At 37.6% G+C, this 20842-nt stretch overlaps 1 long non-coding RNA gene across 1 annotated transcript; it reads left to right on the forward strand.

The window, feature by feature from the left end:
* Positions 1-4764: 4764 nt before the first annotated feature.
* LOC147825252 (uncharacterized) lies at positions 4765-14352 on the forward strand. The gene is made up of 2 exons (XR_015440827.1): positions 4765-7459; positions 13183-14352. It is a non-coding gene; the product is annotated as an uncharacterized LOC147825252 (long non-coding RNA).
* The last annotated feature ends 6490 nt before the right edge of the window (positions 14353-20842 follow it).

Here is a 20842-nt window from a genome sequence, read left to right on the forward strand (position 1 = left end):
AGGAAATGCTTTCAATTTTTTCCCATTCAGAATGATGCTGTGCTTATGGGTTTTTAAATGAAAGATTATTCTGCTGTATAATACATGTTTTGATAAAAGAATTCAACAATGAAAAATGTGAAAAATAGAAGTTTTATTTTAAGTCATCAACCAGAGACAGTCTATATTAACATTCGGTAAATTTTATTTCTAGTATCTTTCAATACATATTTACAGATAGAAAGATAAAGATACAGTACACACACACACATATATTTAACTTTACTTAAATTTGTTTTGATGTCCTTGAGGAATATTGGACTGTAGTTCTTTTCTCTGTAATGTCTTTATCTGCTTTAGGTTTAAGGTAATACTGGCCTCATAAAATGAATTGGAAGAGTTCCAGGTTTTTGGGCCTAGAAGTTCCTCTGTGGAAAGCTTTAAATTATAAATTAAACTTTTGAAATTAATGTAGAAGGGGTGGGGATTTAGCTCAGTAGCACCACACCAGCCTCACAAAAGCAAAGTCCTGAGTTTGATCCCTGATACTGGAAAAAAAAATTAATGTAGAAATATTCAAATTTTCTGTTTCTTCTTGGGCAAGTTTTGGTAGTTTGAGTCTTTGAAGATGGTTACCCATTTCATCAAGGCTATCCAATTTTTGGCATAAAGTCATTCCCAATATTTTATTCCCTTATCTTTTTAATATCTATTGAAACCATAATGATTCTCCCACTTTCATTCGTGATATTAACATTATATATTTTTTCTCTTTTTTTCTTGGTCAGTTTAGCTAAAACTTTATCAATTTTATTGATATCTTCAAAGAATTAGCTTTTTATTTCTCTACTTTTATTGTTGATTTGTTAAATCAATTACTGTACATGTCTATTATTTCCTTCTACTTTGATTTGTAATTCTTCTCTAACTTCTTGAGATAAGGACACATTTCATTGGTTTAATATTTTTTTCTTTCTAATATGAATATTTAAAGCTACAGTTTTTCCCCCTTGCTTTATTTTAGCTGCATCTTACAAAATGTCCTATTTTTAATTAATTTAAATATTGTCCACCTTTCCTTGTGACCTTCTTTGCCCCATGGATTTTATAGGAGCATGTTGCTATATTTCCAAATATTTTGTCTTTTTCTAGTTATTGTTATTGAGCTCTAATTTAATTTCATTGTGATCAGAGAATATATTTTCTATAATTTTGATTCTTTCAATTTTGTGAGGTAGCATATGATATATACACTTGAAAAAAATGAAGCTGGCCATTGTGTGGTGCAGTGTCCTACAAGTACCAGTCAAATCAAAGTTTGACAATGTTTTTCATGTCTTTCAGATTTTTGTTGATTTTTTTCTTTTGGTCTAGATAGACTGAGCACAAGAAAATTGGATGGATATATTTGTACTAAGCAGAATAGACTTCAAGACAAGAATAACTATCAAAGATAACAGGGAAATTTTACAACAGTAAAATGATGATTTCATTAGGAATACATAATTGTAAATGTGCTTAATAGCAGAGCTTCAAAATACATGAAACAATCCTTGATAGAACCAAAAGAAGAAATAGTAAACCAACAAGCAGAAATGGAAATTTTAAGCCCCCCTCATAACTTACAGAATTGCTAAACAAAAAACTAGTAAGTAAAAAAGTTCTGATAGTACTGTCAATTCTCTTGATCTAAATGACATTTATAGAACATTATATCCAATGATTACAGAATACACCTTCCTTTCAAGGACATATGGAATAAAGATGGACTATATGTTTGGCCATAAAACAAATTGAACACATTTCTGAACATGTAGATGACACGAAGTGTGTTCTCTAGTCAAATGTGGAATTAAGTCAATAACAAATAGACTATGAAGTCTCCAACAGCTTGGAAATTCAAGGCTTATAAGTAATCAATGAATCCTTGATAATTCATTTCAATCATCAGTGAATGGGAAGTAGAATACTTTAACTGAATAAGTAAGGAAATTTATGGTTTCGATGTAAAATGTACCCTGAAGCCAAGTGTGGGGGAACACACCTGTAATCCCAGCACTTGGGAAGCCAAAGCAGGACGATTGCCGTGAATTTGAGGCCAGTCTGAGCTAGAGAGTGAGTTGAAGGCCAGCCAGAACTACATACTGAGACCTATCTCAAAAAAACAAACAAAAAATCAATCAACCAATGCCTCATCCCCAAGTCTAATGTGTTTGGAAAGTAATTAGATCATGGGGCTGCTATACTCAACTGTGTAGAAATCCTCTAATGAATTCAGTAGCTAAATGCACTATTAGGAGGCAGGGCCTAATTGGAGTGGGTGACCACAGCATGACCTGGAAGAGTCTTGGCTCCCTCTTTCTTTGCTTCCTGGCTTCTATGATGTGAGGAACTCTCCTCCACAGGGCTCCACCACTCAGTTTCTGCCTTGGAGCCAGCCAACCATGTACTCAACCCACTGAAGCTGTGAGCCCAAATAAACCTCTTCTCCTTTAAGTTGTGGGTACTGGGTATTTTTTCCCAGAGTTTGAAAAGAGACCAATACAGAAACTATAACATATTGAAACTAAACCTGACATAAGAATAAACAAAATATTTTAATAATCCTATGTGTTAAAAATTAAAACAATAATTAAGAAACTTCTTACAAAGAAAACTCTAGGCTCTGACAGATTTACTGGTAAATTCTATAAATATCAAAGGAAGAAATAATACCAACCATATATAAATTCTTTCAAAGCACAGAGGAAAAAGAAAACCTCTCAACTTATTTAAGAAGATATCATAATCCTGATATCAAAAATTGGCAAGGGTTGGGCCAGGGATTTAGCTCAGTGGTTTCACCGCCTGCTACTCAAGTGCAAGGACCCAAGTTCAATCCCCAGTACCAAAAAAAAAAAAAATTGGTAAGGGTGAGAGATGTAGTTCAGTGGTAGTGTTTGCCTAATATAATGCAGGGCCCTGGGCTTATTCCTCAGCACAGAAAAAAAAAAATTGACAATGGGTGTGCCAGTTAATCTTGATTAACAACTTTGTTGGATTAAAAGACTTCTAGAGAGGTGTTTAGATTGTGAAGGCACTAACCTCATTAATTGGTTAAGTGGGCTAAATGGGCTGTTAGGAAGTGAGTCATAAGTTAGTTGGAGGAAGTGGATCATGGGGAATGGCTCCTGGCCCCTTCCTCTCTAGCTCTAGCCTACTGGCTCTGCTTCCCAGCTGTCATGATTTGAGCAGTTTCCCTCTGCCGTGATGTTTCTGCCTTGGAGCCATGGAATGAAACCTGAAACAGTGAGCCAAAATAAACCCCTTCTCCTCTTAAGTTTGAGGAAAACTGACCAGTGAGGGGTACAGCTCAATGGTACAGCATGTACTTAGCATGTGTGAGGCCTTGGGCTCAATCTCCAGCACCCCTCTCCTCAAAAAATTGACATGAAAAGAAAATCACAAGAACTGAAAATTTCAGACCAATATCTCTCATGAGCATAGCTGCAAAAATTCTAAACAAAATATTACCAAATCAGATCCACTATTAAAAGGATAATACCAAAGAATCAACTGAGTTTTCCACTAAGGATTCAGGATATATATATATCTATATATCTATATCTATGTCTATATATATATATATATCAAGTACCATAATTCTACATTAACAGTATAAAGGGAAAATCATATGATCATCTCTACAGATTCAGAAAAAGCATTTAATCAAATGTAACACCAAATTCAGGAAACTAAGAGGGGAAAATCCTTAATCTGATTTTTAAAAAATCACATTTCTTAAAAAAGACACATTTTAAAAATTACAGATAAGTCAAGCATAATGATAAAATGTTGAATGCTTTCCCTCTAAGATCACAAATATGACAAGGATTTTGCTCTCATGACTATTCAACATTGTACCAAAGGTCTTAGCCATTCCAAAAATAAAATATTAAGAAACAAAAGACATGAAGATGAAACTAAAGAAGTTACTGGCAGATAACATGATTTTTTGGAATAAAGAACGAATTCACAAGCAAACTAATAATGAGATTGCTAAACACAAAGTTTATAAAAATCAATGGTATTTCTCTGTGTTAGTCACAAACTACTAGAAAATGAAATTTAAAAATCAGTACCACTTACAAAAGCATCAAGCCAAGCATAGTGGTGCACACCTGTAATCCCAGCACTCAAGAGACTGAGGTAGGAGGATTGCTATGAGTTCAAGGCCAGCCTGGGCTACATAGTGAGTTCAAGACTACTCTGAACTACATAGTGAGACCTTGACTCAAATAAATATACAAACAAACAAACAATAGCATCAAAAATATTTAAAAATCTAGGAGTATGTCTTAAAGTTGTATCAGACCTCTATTCTGAAAGCTAAAAATATTTTCCAATGAATAAAAAATAAAAACTACAGAAGTCCTAAATAAGTAAAGGGATATGGCATGTTCATGTTGTAAAACTCAATATTATTAAGATATGGTGGGCAGAAGTCTAAGATGACTTCTAATTTTAAGTCTTGTATGATTCCCTCTCCTTGAGTATGGACATAATTGGTGACTTGCTTCTCAGCAATGAAAAATGTTGAAGGTAAAGAGCTATCACTCTTGTGATGATGTTATAATATATATATATAATATATACATATATGTATTATACAAGTATATATTATAATATATAATATATGTGTGATGTAATATATAAAACATAATGTAAATATATGTTATGGTATATAATGTTATATATTATATAATAATATATATAATATATCTATCCTTGCTTTGTACAGTTTTATAAGACAAGCTGAAATTGTCCAAAGTTATCACAATAACCTTAAAAATCAACAGAGAAAATTAGGATTGTTCTCTGACCTTTAAATGTTTGATAAAGCATTAAGAACTCTGTTATGTTATAAATATAAAGAAAAACAAGAATCTCAAGAAGGCAAGATTACTTAATACTTTCTCTTTTAAAACATTAGAAATATTGGAAATACCTACTAAAACTAAAAATTTTCATATTCTATGATCAGTAATTCTACACAAAACCGAGAGCATATGTTTACCTAACGATATATACAAGAATTGTTATAGCTTTCTTCACAGTGAAACAGCAAAAAGTGGTAATAGCCAAGAACTAGAAGAAAATTTAAATTTTCATTTTCAGCAAATTGGAGTATATCGTATATCCATACAATAGAACATTACTTAGCAAAGTTTAAAACCTAATTCTCATACACAAAACCATAAAGATGAATATAAAAAATATTAAGTTGAGCAAAAAAGCCAGACATGAAAGTGTACATACTCTTGGATTACTGTTGGACTTGATCTATATGAAGTTAAAAAAGAAGCACATCTAATTAATGGTTTTAGAAGTCAGTAGAGTAGTTACCCTTGAATATGAATTTTAACTAGAAAGAAGCATAAGAAAACTTTCTGGGGTGATAAGAAAGTTCAGTATTTGGACTTGGTGTTTATATGGATGCATAATTGGTAAAAGTTGATTGGGGTATACTGTTAAGACTTATGCATTTTATGCTATGTAAATTATACTTAATAAAAATAAATAGGTGAATGGGAAGAGGATGCTTATATGGCATGTACACTGTGTGCCAGTCACACAATTATGTGATCTTAATAAATGTTAGCAATTTGTTATTTTAAAATCCTGTAGGATGTAGTTATAGCTGTGCTTTGACAGAAGCCTAAAGCTCTCTCTCTCTCTCTCTCTCTCTCTCTCTCTATATATATATATCATAAAAGAGGTTGAAAATTATCCTAAAATCTATCTCAAAAAGCTAACTAAAGAGAGGAAATAAAAGAAACAAACAAAAAAAGTAAAGCCCAAGAAAGTTTATAAGATAGAAGCAAAATCAGTGAAATAATAAGCATATATACAACAGAAAATAATTAAAGCCAAATTTTGGTTATCTAGAAGATTAACTATAATTGATAAGTCCTTAGCAAGATTGATAGAGGACCAAAAGAAGAAACCACAATGTAGCTGTAACAAGAATGTAAAAGGAACATCAATACAGCTCCTAAAGACATTAAAAAGAATAAGAATAATATGAACACCTCCATACCAAACATTTTAAAACTTAGCTAAGAGTGAAAATTTTCTTGAAAATAACTTCCATAGTTTGGAAAATACAGCTAATTTTCAAAAGAGGAAACCTGAAATCCTGTGGTATTAAAGGAATTGAGCATAAAATACAGAATCATTAGGTCAGAGCCCAGGGGCTACAGGTGGGACTGCTGCCAGGGTGGGAATCTGCAACAGAACACCCTGCTAGTTTTCTGGAAGGGCAGAGAGGACAGAGATTGCCTGCTTCTCACCTGGTCCTTGCTCTGCACAGCCAGGTTTGCACCTTGGCACTGGCGTTCGTGACTTAGGGGTGATTGTGGTAGCTCTGTGAGGATGAGCTGCTGTCCGTATGGACAGCCTGAGAAATCAGTGACCTTCTTCAGTGGACACAACTCTGTCAGTCCTGTGTCTGCTAGCCCTGGGAAGATCTTGGGACGTGACCTTGTAACCTAAGTGCTACATAGAGACTAACAGGAGCAGTCTTCAACTGGGTGCAAGACTGGAATTGAAAGATCCCAAAGATCCCAAAGAAACTAAAACTGCATGTGGAGCAGAATACTCTATGTCTGATGCCAGCCTGTGAGGAGACTAGACGGAGATTCTCTACTGATAACAAAGACTTCTATCTGAGGTCAAAAGAAAGTGTTTTCTTCTAGCCACAGGAAGAAGAAGCTCAATAGTTATTTTAGGCACCTAAAGAGCAGAGTGAAAGATGTTACAAAAAAATTTACATTAGCTAGCCAACTAGGGCAGAAAACCAAAACTCTCATTAGTTAACCAAAACTATTAGCCTTAAAATGGACAAGCTGAGTGTGGTGACATGTACCTGCAATTCCAGCTGCATGGGAGGGTGAGGCAGCAGGGTCACTTGAACCCAGGAGTTTGAGGTCAGCTTGATGCAAGATGAAGAGTTCTGAGTTCAATATAGCTAGGCCCCCATCTTAAAACAAATGTTATGGTTTATATGGAGAATGTCCCTCAAAGGCCTCACATGCTCATATGCAGGGCTTTGGGAAGAGGACTGGACTGGTGTTAGGAGATGTGGCCTGGTTGAGGGAGGCATGTCATTAACAGTGTGACCTGGGAGGGTGTATCTTCCTCTCTGGCTACTCCCTTTCTCTCTCTGCTTCCTTGCTGCCATGATGTGAGCAGCTTTCTTCCACACCAGACCCCTCTGTCATGCCGTTCTGCCTTGAAGCCAACTGATCATGTGCTATAACTGTGAGCCAAACTAAACCTTTCCTCCTTTAAGTTGCAGGTGTATTTTGTCCCAGCAATGAGGAAGTGACAACAAAGGACATTCTTCCGTATGCTACAACATGGATGAACCTTGAGGATATTATCCTAAAGGAAACAAGTCATTCACAAAAAGACATAACTATGACTCCACATATATAAGGTACTATAGTTGGAATCATCAAGACAGAAAGTAGAATGGTGGCTATCATGAATTTGGCAGCTGGGTGGAATAGGACTTATTGTTTCATGGGTGTAAAGTTTCAGTTTTCCAAGATGAAGTGTTCTGGAGATGAGTGGTGGTGATGGTTGCACCACAATATGAATACACTTCATACCACTAAGCTGTACACTTAAAAATGGTTACACTTGTAAATATTATGTTGTATGCATTTTAGCTCAATAACAAATTGTAAAAATAATTATACACAATACATTCTTGTGGTTAAAAAGTCAAACAATAGAGGCAGAATTAAATTCTTGCCTGACAACTTCCCCATCTGGATCTGCAGCTTTACAAACATTGCATCTTACCCAATCCTCACAGCCATCCTATGATTTAAGTATTACTATGATCTGCATTTTATAGGGGAGGAAGTAAAACTGCAGAAGAATAAAGGAGCTTTCCTACAGTCCTAGGGTCCCAGATGCAGGAAGTGCTGGAGAGTAGACTCAAATCCAGGCCAATGCAGTGTAGGCTGTGCTTGTCCCTGGCCTCTTGATGTGTTGAGCTCAGACCTGGGCACTGACCCTGCCTCAGGGAAACCCTAGTCCTACAGCAAGGACAGATACATAGAAATGACTTTGTAGCCCCATATGGGAGTGCAAAAGTAAAACTAATGACACCTACATAGTGGAGGATACTTATGTTTCTGTTCCAAAAGAAAGACAATTTTATGATACCAACTTCCTTTAGTAAGCTGAAATTATATGTATACTTCTCATCTTTTATTTGATTCTCAACTCAGATTCTCAACTTCTTGGACAGGCCTTTCCAAACCACCCTGGCTAAAACAGCCCGCTGCCCGCTCTGATCACACTGCTTCACACTGCTTGTGGCACTGTCTTCACAGCACTTTTCCTTCCCTACACTTTTCTTGTTTTTCAATGTTTGTTGTCTTGTCTTCTCCGCTAGAATGTCAGAGCAGGGATTCTGTCACTCCTGAACCTCTTGTGCTTTGGATAGCATGTGGCATTCAGTAGGTGGCTATATTTGTTTCTAAGAGCTGCTATACAAAGTGCCACACACTGGAAGGCCTAAAACAATAGGAATGTATTCATCTTACAGTTCTGGAGGCCAGCAGTCTGAAATCAAGATGTAGGCAGAGCTAAACTCTCTCCAAAGGGTCTAGGGAACAATTTTTCTTGGCTTCTTCCTAGCTTCTGTTGTTTGAAAGCAATCCTTGGCCTTCCTTGGTAGCTGTATCACTCCAGTTTGTACTTCTGTCTTCACATGGCCTTCTTCCCTTTCTGTGCCTTCTTTATATCTCTATGTCCAAGATTCTTTTTTCTTAAAAAATGCACCAGTCATTGAATTGAGTACCCACCAATAATAATCAGAGCAGAATCTAATAAGATCTGATCTTTTTTTTTAAAGATCAGAAAAAAATTTAATATTTGTAAATTATTAGGCAGGAGACTGAAGGCCTAAGAATTTAAGTGACATTTTTACAAACTGTCTACATAGGTTTTTGTCCCACACTATCAATCACTTCTTCAACTCTCCAAACTCCAATTGAGTATCTGTTTAGTTACTTTTCTCTCATTGTTGAGACAAAATGCCTGACATCCAAAATTAGAGGGGAAGGGGTTTATTTGGCTTCAGTTCATAGAGGTTTCATCCATAATCAGCTGGCTCTGAGGCTGGGATGGCAAAAAAGCATCGCAGAGGAGAAACAACAGGGCATGCATTAGGCAGCAGAGGCAACAGGGGGAACTTAACAGTATCTTCCAGCCCTTTTTATCTTGTTCAGTCTACGTGGGGCAGGTAGCACTCACACCCTGAATTCTAGTGCCCTTGTGCCTAGCACTGCACCATGAATCAATTCCAGCTTCACACACTCTAGATCAAGCCTATGACCACATGAGGCTTTGGGGGGACATCCAGACCCATAACATTCCACCTCTGCCCCCACCCCCAAAGACTCATGTACATTCCTTTACACAGAAGGCATTTAGTCCATCTCTAAGAGTTGCTGAAGTCCTAACCATTTCAGCATTGCTGAAATGTCTAATTCCAAAGTCTCCTCTGAAGGGCTGGGGATTTAGCTCAGTGGACCTGGGCCCTCCTTGCAAGCACAAGGTCCTGAGTTCGATCCTGGTACAAAAAACAAAAACAAAAACAAAACACAAAATCTCCTCTGAGATTTAAGGCAAACTCTTAGCTGCAAGCCCCTATACAAATGAAAAGAAAGTCAAACACTTCCAACATTCAATGGCACAATATAGACATTACCATTCCAAAAGGTACAAACAGGAGGATACAAAGGAATGGGACCAAAATAAGTCCAAAATCCAGCAGGGCAAACATTAAGTCCTGTAGTTCCATGTGTAGCATCCAAGGCAGTCTGTGGTAGATTGTGAACTCCAAAAGGCTTTGGTGGCTCCTCCCCTATGGCACTTCTGGTGGTTGTACTTCCCATGGCTTTTCTCTTGGGCTGGCTCTGCTCCCTCCTTGCAGCTTTCCTCAGATGATCCATGCTTCTGGCTTCTCCAAACTTCTGGGGTCTCCACTGCACCTTTGGCTTCACACTCACAGCTTCACATCCTGCCCTCGCAGGGGTACCCTTCCTGGCCTCCCAGGTCTTCTTCTGAAATCTGGGTGGAAGCCTTCCTGACCCCACCACTCTTGCATTCTTCATGCGCCTAAAACCAGTGCTGCATGGGTGATGCCAAGGTCTGCTGCCAGCTGGAGCATTAATAGCCAGTCTTCCCTTTCTCTTGGCTGTAGGGGTCCAATGCTGATAAACCAAGTCCTGAGGAACAACTTCCCTAAGCTACCATTTTGAAACAACTTCCTTAGGCCACTGCCATTCTGGAATATGGTGCGCCCACCACCATTTTGGAATCTGGTTCTCTGGGGCTTTCTTCTCAAAGCAAATTCCTTCACCTTTGTAACTCTGAGGCTGCAAAGGATGGAGTCCTGCTGCTTCCTGTGATGCACTCAGGCCATCTTTTCTATTCTCCTGTTCCTTCTTAGCAATCACGAATTCCTCTGCTTTATCTTTGCAGCCCACATCTTTACTGGTGCTTCCTTTCTGATCAAACTCAAAACTTTTTAAATCATTCTGCTGGGCTTTTTGCTCTTAATCCTCAACATAGATCTGGCTAAAAGCTCCCAACAGTAGCCATGCCACAGCCTCGATATTTAACTGCCTTGAAATCTCTTCTACAAGATTAATTAGTCCACTGCCCCTAATCTCAGTCTCAAGCAGTCTCTGGACATGAACAAAATTCAGACAAACTTTCTGCCAAGCCATAACACACATCATCTGGAGTCCAACAGGCAATGCAGTCCTTTTTCCTAGCAGAAACTTCCCTAGCCTGGTCTTTACAAGCTTTCATGTCTTCTGAGCTCTAACCAGAATCTCCCATACAGAATGGCCTAAGGTGTTCCAGCTGTATTTCTTTGGCTTGCATCTCTGAATCTTTCAGCAAAGTCTCTGAACATGAGCAAAATTCAAACAAACTTTCTGTCAAGCCATAACACACATCTTCTGGAGTCCAGCAGCCAATGCAGTCCTTCCCAGCAGAAACCTCCTGAGCCACCTGGTCTTTACCATGCTTCTGATCCTCTAAGCTTTGACCAGAACCTCCCATACAAAACAACCTAAGGCATTCCAGTGCTGCTCCTCTAGCCAATGTCTCCAGATCTTTTCTAACTCTTCCCCTTCCTACAAGCCCAGTTCCAAAGGCTTTTGAGCCACATGGCCAGGTAATGTCACAGCAACAACTCCACTTCTCTGGTACGAAATTTCTGTGATAGTTACATTGCTGAGACGAAATACTTGACAGGGAATGTTAGAGGGGAAGGGGTTTATTTGGCTTACAATTTGTAGAGGTTTCAGTCCATAACTGGCCAACTCCAGGGCAGAGATGACAAACAGGCATGGCAGAACAGAAACAACATGGCATGCACTGGTCAGCAAAGGCAAAAAGGGGCCTGATCTTTTTTTTTTTCGTTAAGTTTATTGGTACATTTTAGGTATAAAATACAGTTACATACATCATTGGGATCTTGTACCATTACATGAGTCTCTTGGTTCTTATTTTTTTCCCTTTCCCTTGCCCTCCCTTCACCCCCTCCACCCTTCCCTATTTGCAAAGACCTTGTTTCCATTTTTTTCCTTTTCTCATATTTTTCTTTTCCCTTTTTTCCTTTCCCCTACCCCTCCCACTTCCCCTGCACCTTTAGACCTTTTCTTCCTTTTACACAATATCAATTATACACTTTTAAATTACAATATCAAGATCTAGGAGACATTACCACAGATTTTACAGAATTTAAAAGGATATAGAAAGCATATTTCAAAAATCTTCTTTGAAATAAATTTGACAACTTCTAAGAAGTACCTTGGAAGACAAATTAATGAAACTAACTCTGGAGGAAATATAAAATTTGAATAGCACCTATTAAAGAAAGTATATTCCTAGCTTGAAAACATACCTATATGACAATAGGCTCATATACATTTTAACTGACGAATTATATCAAACATTTAAAGCAGAAAAAAGAAGGAACACTTCTCCCCTCATTTTAGGAAATCAACATTGTTCTAGTACTAAAACTGAATAAAGATAATAGAAGAAAAAAGTATGAACATAGATAAATTTGTTTAATAAAACAAACTTAGAAGTCAGATCTGGCAGGATGTAGAAAGTGGTTTGATTATAGGCATGGTGTTGTTTCAGCATTAAAAGATCCACCCCCAAAGTCAGCATTTTAACAGAGGAAAAGAAAAAGCCATATGATCCTGTCATTAGTTGCAGAAAAAGTATTGGACTAAATTCTACAGCTGTTCATGGTAAAAGCTATCAGGAGACTAGAAGTAGAACAGAACCTTCTCAACAGAAAAGGCATGTACTCCATACTTTCAGCAAAAATGCCTTATATGAATGGAAAAGATACAATGCTTTCTCCCTAAGGTGGGGAACGAGGGGAGATATGCCTACTCTTCATCTGTGCATTAAACTTTGAAACATAGGCCAAAACCAAAATAGTCTGGCAATAAAAAGAAACAATTAGCATAGGACTGGCAAGGTAGAAGTAAAATCTTTATATGTAGATGAAATGATCATCTACAGAGAAAATACTAAGAAATCTCTAGGAGCCCCTGGAACTTCTATTTAGCAGGATTAGCAAACAAGGTATATATAAAAATTCAGGTCTATGTATACTTGCTATAAATGAATTGGATCTTGAAATTTAAAAGTTATGTAGGAGTGGGCCGGGGATTTAGCTCAGTGGTTTTGCCACCTGCTGTGCAAGTGAAAGGACCCGAGTTTGATCCCTAGTACCAAAAAAAAAGTTATGTAGGAGTACAAAAGACCTAGAAAAGGAAAAAGGAAAAAAAACCCAGTGTTGTAAAACATTTAGTACCTAATTGTAAGACTTCCTCTAAAGCTGCAGTAATCAAGGCAGTGTTGGTGTAAGGAAAGACATATAGATCATTGGAATAAAACAGAGAATCTAGAAATAGAACCACACATATATGATCCACTGAGTTTTGAAAGATTATTTAACATTAACATTTTATAGAATATAAACTCAATTCAAGAGCAGAGGAAAAGATAGTGTTTTCAGCAAATGGCACTAGAACACCTGTTATCTGTATGTACAAAATTAACCTCAACCCTTTATTTCCATACATAAAAATAACTTGAAAGGAAGCTCATCTGGTCCCAGCACCAAGAAGGAAGCTCCCCGCCTCCATCCCAGGCTCCTAGGAGAGGGAAGCTGAGCCGATCCCAGCACCCAGAAGGAAGCCCCACCACCACCATTCCAAGCTCTGGGCAGAGAAGCTAAGCCAGTCCCAGCACCCAAAAGGAAGCTCCCCTGCTGCCATCCCAAGCTCCTAGGGCAGAGAAAGTGAGCCGTGTGGGCACTAGAAGCACCCCCCACTCCGTGGAAATGAGAAGACACATAAACAAGCCTCAAAAACAGACTTCTGGATCACCTACAGCAACACCAAAGGGAAACAAGATGGAACACTGTGATACTCAACTACCTGGATTTTCTGAACTGGCAACAAAAGAGGATCTGGGAAAAATGAAATCGGAAATAATTACTCAGATAACAGCTAAGATTTTGCTCATGGTACAAGACATGATTAATAAATCTAGAGAGGACACAGATAAAAAAATAGAGGATCTGAGGAATATGATGGAATCCCAACATAGTAAACAAATGGAATCCATAAAACAGATACAAACAGATTTCCAAGAGATTAAAAACTCCATCGAAAGTCTGCACAGCAGAATGAACCAATGTGAGGATAGAATTTTCAGAAGTAGAAGATAAGATTGCAATTAGTGACCAGGAAAAGAAAAATTGCTTTAAAATTGTAAGGGAACACAAGAAATCAATCCAGCAGCTGCTAGACGATGAAAAGAAGAATAACATAAGACTGATTGGAGTCAATGAAGAAAGAGGAGAGAGTGCAGATGACATAAAAAAAAACTCTTCACAGAAGTGATGGCAGAAAACTTCCCAAGGAGAGGAAAAGAACTTGACATACAGATAAGTGAGGCATATAGGACTCCAGCTAGCCTTAATAAAAAAAAATCTACACATAGGCATATAATAGTTAAGATTCCAGAAATCCAGCAGGAGAATAAAATTCTGCAAGCAGTGAGAGAAAAGAAACAAATCACATACAAAGGAAAGCCCATCAGAATCACAGCAGACTTCTCAATGCAAACCCTCAAGGCAAGAAGAGCTTGGAGTGATGTATTTCAAGCCCTAAAGGAAAACAGCCTCCAACCCAGATTGATGTACCCTGCAAAACTCTCTTTCAAAATTGATGGAGAAATAAGATACTTTCATGATAAAGAACACCTCAGGAACTTCATGAATACCAAACCGGCACTCCAAAAAATTTTAGACTATACCCTAGGAAAGGACAGTGAGGATCACAACCCCAGGAAACCCAGCAGAATGACTCCATTGGGGGTGACAAGTTAAATGCAAAGAGGGAGAATCCAACAAAAAGAAAAGGTCATGACAAGGCTTTTAAAAATTTTGACTTCATCTCCCTAATGAGTGTATAATTCAATCTTATTATTGTACTGATTAGTATTTTTCTGATTCTAGAGTTGCACACCATTCCTTATGCTATACTGGTTGTTTATCATCTTCTTACGTCTACATTTTAATTGGGTTTTCTATTAATGAGCTCTAAGAATTCTTTATATATTCTGGTCATAGGTTATATGCATTGTAAATATGGTCTGTTTAAGCACTGCTTTTCATTTTAATGATGTCATTTAAAGTTCTAAATTTTGCTGGAATCTCATTTATCAATTTTTTTTCTTTTATACATCATGTTTTTTGTATCCTAGGTAGTTCTTGCCTACCCTGAATTCATAAATATTTTCCCTTATAATTTCTTCTTAAAGTTTTATACTTTTAGGCTTTCTTATTTAGTTTCATAGATCCCTTCAAGTTATTTTCATGTATGGAAAAAAAGGGTTGAGGTTAATTTTTTATGTACGGATACCAGGTGTTCTAATGCTGTTTGCTGAAAACACTATCTTTTCCTTGGCTCTTGAATTGAGTTTATATTCTATAAAATGCTAATGTTAAATAATCTTTCAAAACTCAGTGGACCATATATGTGTGGTTCTATTTCTAGATTCTCTGTTTTATTCCAATGATCTATATGTCTTTCCTTACACCAACACTGCCTTGATTACTGTAGCTTTAGAAGAAGTCTTAAAATTGGGTGCTAAACGTCTTCCAACACTGTTTTTGTTTTTGTTTTTGGGTTTTCTGGGTCCTTTGTACTCCTATTTAACTTTTAAATTTCAATATCCAGTTCTTCATTTATAGCAAGTATACACAGACCTGAATTTTTATATATAGCTTGTGTTTTCTAATCCTGCTAAATTCAAGTACAAGTTCTAGGGTCTCCTAGAGATTTCTTAGTATTTTCTCTGTAGATGATCATTTCATCTACATATAAAGATTTTGCCTCTTCTGTGCCAATCCTATCCTAGTTGTGTCATTTTATTGCCATACTATTTTGGTGGGGCCTATGTTTCAAAGTTTAATGGACAGATAAAGAGTAAGCATATCTGCCCTTGTTCCCCACCTGAAGGAGAAAGCATTGTGTCTTCTCCATTCATACAAGGCATTCTCGCTGGAAGTATGGAGTACATGCCTTTAATTTGTTGAGGAGTTTCTGTTCTACTTCTAGTCTCCTGATAGCTTTTACCATGAACAGGTGTAGAATTTAGTCCAATACTTTTTCTCCAACTAGTGACAGGATCATATGGCTTTCTCCTTTCCTCTGTTAAAATGATGACTTTTAGGGGTGGATCTTCCAATGCTGAACCAACACTGCCATCCCTATAACAAAACCACTTTCTACATCTTGCCAGATCTGACTTCTAATAGTTTGTTTTGTTAAACAAATTTCTATCTATGTTCATACTTTTTTCTTCTATTATCTTTATCCAATTTTAGGATTAGCACAATGTTGAGTTCCTAAAATGAGGGGAGAAGTGTTCCTTCTTTTTTCTGCTTTAATTATTTGATATAATTTATCAGTGAAAATGTTTATGAGCCTGCCGTTGTCATATAGGTATGTTTTCAAGCTAGGAATATACTTTCTTTAATAGGTGCTATTCAAATTTTATATTTCCTCCAGAGTTAATTTCATGAATTTGTCTTCTAAGTTACTTCTTAGAAGTTGTCAAATTTATTTCAAAAAAGATTTTTGTAATATGCTTTCTATATCCTTTTAAATTCTGTAAAATCTGTGGTAATGTCTCCTAGATCTTAATATTGTAATTTTAAAAATGTATAACTGATATTGTGTAACAGGAAGAAAAGTTCTAAAAGAGCAGGGGAATTGTGAGGGGTAGGGGAAGGGAAAAAAGGGAAAGGAAAAAATATGAGAAGAGGAAAAAAATGGAAACAAGGTCTTTGCAAATAGGGAAGGGTGGAGGGGGTGAAGGGAGGGCAAGGTAAGGGGAAAAAAAATAAGAATCAAGACTCATGTAATGATACAAGATCCCAATGATGAATGTAACTGTATGGTATACCTAAAATTTACCAATAAAGTTAATGGGGGAAAAAAATAACTTGAAAGGATCTATGAATCTAAATATGAAAGACTAAAACTATAAAACTTTAAGAAGAAATTATAAGCGAAAATGTTTATGAATTTAGGGTTGGCAAGAATTTCCTAGGATATAAAAAACATGATGTATAGAAGAAAAAAATTGATAAATGAGATTCCATCAAAATTTGGAACTTTAAATGGCATCATTAAGAAAATGAAAAGTAGTCCTTAAACAGACGTATTTACAATGCACGTAACCTAAGACCTGAATATATAAAGAACTCTTACAGCTCATTAATAGACAGCCCAATTAAAAAGTAGACACAAGATGATGATAAATAGCCAGTACAGCACAAGAAAAGGTGTGCAACACTAGAATCAGAAAAATATTGCCGGGATTTAGCTCAGTGGTTCTGCTGCCTGCCTCAAAAGCACAAGGACCTGAGTTCAATCCCCGGTACTAAAATAAATAAATAAAAATAAATAAAAACAATTAGAAAAATACTAATCAATACAATAACAAGATTGAATTATACATTCATTAGGGAGATGAAGTTAAAAGTTTTACAAGAACAAATGTCAGCTTAGGTGTGAACCAGTTAGAGCTTACTAATACTGCTAATGTGAATGTAAAATGATAAAACCATTTTGGAAAACAATATAGAAATTTCTTGTATTACTGTTAAGAACCAATATTTCTATTCTTAAGATTTTATTTAGGAATGAAAACACATGTTCACAATAGATTTGTACATACAAGTTCTCTATCCCCTATCTGAAATTCTTGGGACCACAGTGTTTCAGATTTTCATTTGAAATCCACTTGATCTGCAAAGAGGATAGGTACTCCTGCTTTTTTTTTGCGGGGGGGAGGGGGGGGTCCTGTCACATGGAGTATTGTTTTCCACCCTTTAACTTTCAGACTATGAGTCTTTTTGAATTAAATGTGTTTCTTTTATGCGGCATATTGTTGGATCTTGCTTCTTGACCCATTCTGCCAGTCTGTTTCTTTTGACTTTTGATTTGAGACCATTCACATTGATGGTTATAACTTATCCATATTGACTTATCATTGTCATGACTTCTTCTATTTGTTGGGTTCTCCCCCTTTGCATTTAATTTCTTGTCATGCCTGCCAGATTCATTGTGCTGGGCTTCCTGGGGTTGTGATCCTCATTGTCTTTTCCTAGGATATTGTCTAAAATTTTTTGGAGTGCTGGTTTGATATTCATGAAGTTCCTAAGGTGCTCTTTGTCATGAAAGTATCTTATTTCTCCATCAATTTTGAAAGATAATTTTGCAGGTACATCAATCTGGGTTGGAGGCTGTTTTCTTTTAGGGCCTTGAGGGTTTGCATTGAGAAGTCTGCTGTGATTCTGATGGGTTCTCCTTTGTATGTGATTTGTTTCTTTTCTCTCACTGCTTGCAGAATTTTGTTCTTCTGTTGGGTTTCTGGAATTTTCTTTTCTGGAATCTTAACTATTATATACCCATGTATAGATTTTTTTGATCATGGCTACTTGGAATCCTATATGCCTCACTTATTTTTATGTCAAGTTCTTTTCCCCTGCTTGGGAAGTTTTCTGCCATCACTTCTGTGAACAGTTTTTTTATGTCATCTGCACTCTCTCCTGTTTCTTCATTGACTCCAATCAGCCTTATATTATTCTTTGCATTGTCTAGTAGCTGCTGGATTGATTTCTTGTGGTCCCTTACAATTTTAAAGAAATTTTTCTTTTCCTGGTCACTAATAGCAATCTTATCTTCTATATCTGAAATTCGGTCCTCACTTTGGCTTATTCTGCTGCATAGACTTTCAATGGAGTTTTCAATCTCCTGGAAATCTGTTTTATGGATTCCATTTGATTCCTATGTTGGGATTCCATCATGTTCCTCAGCTCCTCTATTTTTTTTATCTGTGTCCTCTCTAGATTTATTAATCATGTCTTGCACTATGGGCACAATCTCTGCTGTTATCTGAGAAATTATTTCTGATTTCATTTTTCCCCAATCCTCTTTTGTTGCCAGTTCAGGGAGTCCAGGTGGTTGAGTATCACAGTGTTCCATCTTGTTTCCCTTTGGTGTTGCTTTAGGTGATTTGGAAGTCTGGTTTTGAAACTTGTTTATATGTCTTCTCATTTCAGCATTTCATGGGGGGGGTGTGCTGCTGACACCCACGCGACTCACCTCCTCTGTGCTGGCAGGGCTGGTATGGTGGCCCAGAAGCCTCCTCCTGTTTGTGGGAGCAGCTCACCTCCTTTGTGCTGCCGGGGGTGGTACATTGGCCCAGAAGCCTCCTCCTGTTCACTGGAAGTGGCTCACCTCCTCTGTGTGTGTGGCAATGGAGTATAAGCAAAGGTTCTAGAAAGCATCATCCTCCCCAAATTGTGCTGTGATCAAACAGTCCACAATTTTTTGACTGTAGTAATGAGAGTGACCTCATCTATTAGTCACTTTCCCACCACTGAGACAATATACTAGACACCCACAATTTAAAGTAGAAGTTCATTTGGCTCACATTTCAGTGGATTCAGTCCATGGTCAGCTGGCTCCAAGGCAAAAACAGCATGGCAGAGGAAAGTTGTTCATCACATGGAAGCCAGGAAGCAGAGCAAGAAGGGAGGAGCCAAAGACAAGAATATACCCTTCCAAGTCACACATCTAGTGGTGCACCCCTTCTGATCAAGCTCTTCCTCTAAATGTGAGACTTTTATGGGACATTTTATTTTATTTTATTATTTATTTATTTATTTGGTACTGGGGATCGAACTCAGGTCCTTGCACTTTCAAGCCAGATGGCAAAACCACTGAGCTAAGTCCCCAGCCCTTTTTGTGGGGGGGAGGGGGGTACCGGGGATCAAACTCAGGTCCTTGCGCTTTCAAACCAGGGGGCATAACCACTTAGCTGAATCCCCCGCCCTATGGGACATTTTAGATCTAAACCATAACATTCTCTCCCTACACCCAAAAGGCTAATGTCCCTCTCATTGTGCAAAATGCATTTAGTTTGTCTCTTAGATTCATCAATGTCTTATTAGTTCATCATTGCTGAAAAGTTCAAGTCCAAAACATCCTCTGAGACTCAAGGCAAACTCTTGGCTGTGAGCCCCTATAAAAATAGAAAAAACAATGGGCTAGAAATGTAGTTCAATGGCTGTGCACCTGCCTGGCAAGCACATAGTCCTGAGTTTGATTCCTGGTACTGGAAAAAAAAATTTTAAAGAAAGTTAAATACCTCCACCATATAATGGCACAGGGTAAATATTGCCATTCGAAAATAGAGAAATGGGAATAGAAAGAAATTTATCCAAAGCAGGACTGAAACCTAGCAGAGGAAATATTAAATCCTGTAAGCTGCATGTCCAGCACCCAGGACAGTTTGTGGTGAGACACAATCTCCAAAAGGCTTAGGCAATGATGCCACTAAAGTCTTGCTGGTTAGAGCCCACATGGCCTCTCTATTGGGCTGGCTTAACTAACTGTCTGCAGCTTCCTCAGCCAATGATCCATATTTCTGGAACCTTCAACTTCCTGGTGCCTCCACTGCACCTTCAGTTTCATTCTCACAGCTTCATCCATTGCCCTTTCAGGGACATCTGGCAGGGTCTGTGATCCTGGCACACATTTTTACCTGGCCTCCAAGGCTGCCTTCCAAAATCTGAGTGGAAGCCTCTGTGCCCCCATAACTCTTGTATTCTACACACCAGAACAACCAGCACTCTGTGGATGATGTCATGGTTTGCTAGATCAAGCAATAGCCTGGCCCCCTTTCACCATAGCTGCAGCAGCGTCTGAGTGCTTAGAAGGCTTGATTCAGGGATAAACTTCTTTAGATGGTCTTGAATGAGTAGCTGTCCTAGGGACTCCCTTTTCAAAAATTTGAAAATTTGAAAAATTTACAGTTTTGCACCCTTGAGCCTGAAATGGGTAGGGTCTTGCTGACTTCTGAGATGCCCCCAAGGTCTCTTTTTCTTGTTCCTGTACAAAGTACTTGGCTTCTTTTTAATGCTAATCTTTTCAGCAACCATATTCTCCTTTGCCCCAACTTTGCAGGCACTTCCTTTCCAGTGAAACTGAAAAATTTTCAGATCATTCAGCTCTGCTATTTGCTCCTGATTCTTACTATAGATCTGGCTGAAGCAGTTAGCAATACCCATACCACAGCCTGCATGTTTGGCTGCCTTGAAATTTCCTCTGCCAAATTAATTAGTTCACTGCTCTTAATCTCAGCTTCCCACAAAGTCTCAGGGTATGGGCAA

The sequence above is a fragment of the Heterocephalus glaber genome, unplaced genomic scaffold (genome assembly GCF_053883595.1).
Source record: "Heterocephalus glaber isolate CG9 unplaced genomic scaffold, H.glaber_assembly_v1.0 deba00001504, whole genome shotgun sequence".
NCBI lineage: Eukaryota > Metazoa > Chordata > Mammalia > Rodentia > Bathyergidae > Heterocephalus > Heterocephalus glaber.